The sequence below is a fragment of the Panthera onca genome, chromosome F2, assembly GCF_046562875.1.
Source record: "Panthera onca isolate mPanOnc1 chromosome F2, mPanOnc1 haplotype 2, whole genome shotgun sequence".
NCBI lineage: Eukaryota > Metazoa > Chordata > Mammalia > Carnivora > Felidae > Panthera > Panthera onca.
In genome coordinates, this window is record NC_138356.1 from 9,610,597 (window position 1) to 9,615,534 (window position 4,938).

The 4,938-nt window shown below is 43.8% G+C and overlaps 1 pseudogene; it reads left to right on the forward strand.

Annotated features, from left to right (window-relative positions):
* Positions 1–3,645: 3,645 nt before the first annotated feature.
* LOC132664789 (U6 snRNA-associated Sm-like protein LSm3 pseudogene) lies at positions 3,646–3,947 on the forward strand (annotated as a pseudogene).
* The last annotated feature ends 991 nt before the right edge of the window (positions 3,948–4,938 follow it).

Sequence of the window (4,938 nt, forward strand, 5' to 3'; positions counted from 1 at the left end):
TGCTAGGATTCCCCCAATTGTTTGTTTCCATCTCTCCTGAAATTTTTTTTATCTTTTCACCTTGATCATTCTCCTTTCCTACAGATTCTTTTACATATTTATCCTGATTACTTTTTAAATCTGCCAAGTAATTTCAATATTTGGATTGTCTGTCAGATTGTTTCTGTTAACTATTTTTTTTCTCTTGGTGGTCAGCCACTCTCTCAACTGTGAAATTATTCGGATATGTTATTCAGTGAAAGGCATGGTAGTTCCTTGGGGTGATGAAAGTAAAAATACGCTCAATAAAAAAATGGGAGATTGGGAAGCTGACTGAAAGGACCCAGGAGCCAACATGAAGGAGTTTCCAGTGGGCAAAACTGGAACGGACTGAGCAAGAAAATAGTGCTCACATTGGATTATAAGTCATAAAACAAGCATCCTGGGTCCATGATGAGACCAATAAATAATTGATTAAATAGATGCGTGGGAGAAAAGAGAAAGCTCTTTCTTACAGAAGAATTCAAATTAAGAGATGTGTAGAAAGGGTGAAGGAAATGTAAGATTAGCTTGGGGCAAATACCACAACGATAATGGCTGCAGGCAAGGTCCAGCCATTGGTCCCCAAATGCTAATTTTGGAAACAGTATGCCTCGTCTTAAAGTATTTCTCATAAATATTCATCAGTAGTAAAAAGAAAAATAGGGACTTTACAGTGGAGAAACCCAGCAGACACCATCGTAACCCAAAGATCAAGGTTCACAGCCCCAGAAATAAGACATAATGACATCACGTGTCACCTGACACTTGATACAACATCACTTCTGTGCCATTTTTTGCATAAAATGCATAATCTCCGTATGATCATGAGAATACATTAGATAAACCTAAACCAAGGACCAAAATGATAAGACCAACATTTTTTAAAAGTGCCAAGGTCAAAAAAGACAAGGAAAGACTGGGGATTGGAGGAGATAAAAAGATAATTTATTTATTTTTAATTAAAAAATTGTTTTTAAGTTAATTTGTTTTGAGAGAGAGAGAGTGAGCGAGAGTGAGACAGTATGAACCGGGGAGGGATAGAGAGAGAGAGAGAGAGAGAGAGGGAATACCAACCAGGCTCTGCTCAGCACAGAGCCCCATGCGAGGCTCCAACTCACAAACCATGAGATCGTGACCTAACCTGAAACCAGGAGTCAGATACTTAACCACCTGAGCCACCCAGGCGCCCTTGAAAAGACCATTTAGAGTATCCTGGGATCCTGGTTGGACCCTAGGACTGAAAATGACGTTAGTGGGAAAATTGATGAAATTTGAAGAATGTCTAGTTTGAAGTTTAGTGAATAGACTAGTATAGTACCAGTGGTAATGTTATGACTTTGATCATTGTACTATGAGGTTGCAAGACAGTAGCATTAGCAGAAGGCGGGTGGCGTGTATACGGGAGCTCTCTGTGCTGTATCTGCAACTTTTCTGTATGTCGAAAATTATTTCAGAAGCGTTTAAAAAGTTACCGGCGGTAATACTTGGGCTAGGCGGAGTCTCTTTTTTAGGGTGGATGGATTCCGATTTTGCCCTTAGTTTTAAGAACTTGGTCCTTAGTCTTGGAATTAGCACTAGTGTTTTCCCGTATATATTCGAACTGTAGCTATAAGGTAGCAATGTGCTTACTCGTAGCCTGGAGCCTTTCTGGAGTTTTCAGGGAAAGTCTGCGTGGTCCCAAGTCCTTCTAACGTGGTGAGGCTTGAACTTCCGGTGCCATCTCCGCAGCCTCAGGCACCTGCTGCTCACAGCTGGGATCTTCCACTTCTTTGCTGTATATGAAGTTCAAAGACAGCACAGAATTCGGGAGGAATTCGAGTGCAGGTATTAGGGCTGTCCTCTCGGCCGCGTCCTTTTCTCTGGAATTTCCGGCTTCGAATGCTCACTGCACCGACGGCCTTGAATTCTAACCTGACTCTTCCGGGGCCAGGATGGCTGCTTTCTGCCTAATGTGTGTGCCTGTGGGCCACGTGGACTGACTTGGGAGAAGGCTGGATGGCTCGGTGCGTGTCTCCTCCACTTTCTGCCGAGGTTTGCTTGTCCTCTACTGTCTGAAAGCTGCTGTCCTGTCACATTTGCTCCAGAGTTTAACATTTTCATTGCCAGGAGCGGTAGTTTGGTACAAGCTACTCTACCAGTGCCAAGACCTCACTGTGTAATAAAATGTTGAATGCCCAAACAATTTTCTATTGTAAATATCTAAAACAACAGAATTGTTATTGGTATGTCAGGAAGCCTTAGAGATTTTCCAGAACCTTCATGGCCATCTCAGGGCAAAAACGTAAGATGGCCTTAATGTTGTCTTTGGCCTTCTCACCTCCCTGTAGGTGCCTTTCTCTCAGCTGCGCAGATTCCTGGTCTTACTTTTAGGTGTTTCTCCAGGACTCCATTTCGTTTCGGTCGGTGATCAACTTATCGTGTCTTCTTCAGTTCCTAACGTGAATATTTATTGAATGAAAAGATGCAGGGAGGAGGGAAGGAAGGGAGGAAGGAAGGAAGGAAGGGAGGAAGGGAGGAAGGAAGGGAGGGAGGAAGGGAGGGAGGAAGGAAGGAAACAAGGAAGGAAGGGAGGAAGGAAGGAAACAAGGAAGGAAGGGAGGGAGGAAGCAAGGAAGGAGGGAAGGGAGGAAGGGAGGGACGAACGGAGGGAGGGAAAGAGGGACGAAGGAAGGAAGGTGGAGGAGAGGAAGGAAGGGTTTTCTGCTAAAGGAAAGCTCTGGAGCAGGACACTCCGTCTGGTAAACCTCAAGCTCGCTTAAAATTGCTGGGGCAATCCTTGATGTTATTTTGTTTCTCGAACTTCCGTCATGAATCAGCTAATATGGTAGCTGCTCTGTAAATAAATCCATTTTCACTTGCTGCCCTTTAATGGTTCACTCACTTGCTGATCTATTCCAATTTCTGATATGACGTCACCTCTTCCCTCAAGAGATCTCATGATCACCTTCGCTAAAGATCACCACTGACCCCTGGCACTCTGTCCTTTTTCTCTGTTTTAGTCTTTCCCTTCATATTAGCTCTCACTACCTTATATCTAGTATCCTAGAGCATTACAGTAATGTAATGTTAATGTTATATTACTTGTGGTGTCTTCCCTAGGATATAAGCAACATAAACATGGAAATTTTGATCCTGCTCACGGCCCCCCACCCCAATTACTGTATTTCCAGCATCTTAGAACAGTATCTAGTTAGTGCTCAACTAAAAACTCAGTTGATACTTGTTGACATAATAAATGAATTGTCGCGACAATCCTGCAGGATTATCCTCATTAAACAGAGAGCAAAAGTAAAGATCAGGAAAACAAAGTAAACTAGGCAGTCATAAAACAAGTGACGGATCTGGATTAAAACTCAGATGTTTGAGGCACCTGGGTGGCTCAGTTGGCTAGGCGTGCAACTTCAGCTCAGGTCATGACCTCTCGGTCCGTGAGTTCGAGCCCTGCGTCGGGCTCTGTGCTGACAGCTCAGAACCTGGAGCCTGCTTCGGATTCTGTGTCTCCCTGTCTCTCTGCCCCTCCCCTGCTCACACTCTGTCTCTCTCTCTCTCTCAAAAATAAATAAATATAAAAAAAATTGACGAAAACAAAAACTCAGATGTTCTGAAAGGCTCAGGGTTTGAAACATGGCAGATGGTGTGGACCAGCAACAAACCACCAACACCGTGGAAGAGTGTCTGTCTCCTATCAGGCTCACCCTGGTTGGGCGAATTTACGTGAAAATGAGAAACGAGCCCCGAGGCAGATTACATGCTTATGACCAGCATTGAAAGGTGATATTGGGAGATGTGGGGGAAACTACGACTACTATAGAAATCGATGAGGAAACATACGAAGAGAGATATAAATCAACAACATGGAATATTCAATGCTCTTTGTCTAGGGAGATGGTGTTGTTCTAGTTGCCCCTCTGCTAAGAGTTGGCTGAAACAAAGAATTTACTGTGTGTGGAATACAGGAGACTTGGTATGATTGCCTCTTTTAATACCGAAGACATCGCAAACAGGAATCTGTGTAAATTTTGATATGAAGAAATGACCAAAGATTCTTCCACTCCTGAAATGAGTTGATTTGCAGATAGCTCAAAATCCTTTTTTTTTTCTTTTTAAAATTTTAACATCTATTCATTTTTGAGAAAAAGAGTGTGAGTGGGGGAGGGACAAAGAGAGAGAGGGAGACACAGAATCCAAAGCAGGCTCCAGGCTCCGAGCCGTCAGCACAGAGCCCGACGCAGGGCTCGAACCCACGAACCATGAGATCATGACTTGAGCCGAAGTTGGATGCTTAACCGACTGAGCCACCCAGATGCCCGTTTTTTTTTTTTTAATTTATGTTTTTTGATAACGCAAAATTTCTTAAGCTAAGGGCATTTTTAATTTTTTTTCCAACACTTTCAAAAAATGTGCTCTCCAAGAGGCAGGAAAAGGATACCAAAAAACCACACACGAAAAACCCTCAGATGTTCTGCCTCCATGCCCGTGTCTTCTTCCGGTGCCATAGAAAGTGGAGTTAAGGGCAGGATGCTCAGAGCAGGATGAGGAGGAGAACGAAGAATCACATCGTGGGGGGGCACTTCCGCCCAGTACCCACTCAGCGTGCTTCCTTCCGAGCTCAGCCTGACTGCTTTTTCCTTCTAGTCATGTCCTAGCCTCGCAGCATTCACATAATAACCTTCACTGAAAAATGGAGCTACGTTAACCCATGAGCTTGGAGTCATCTCCTTCCCCAGCTCCCCCTTTGTGAATTGCTTTGCTGAGTGCTCCTAAATCTGAGAGTGAAATAGTTAAGGAAAGTGCCAACGACGCTAAAAACTAAACGAGATCAGCATATCGGCGCTCATTTGTATCGTGTAGAGCTCCCCAGACCAGAATCACTCATTCAGGGTCGTTTTTCTCTACAGACCGAACTTTCTTACCGAC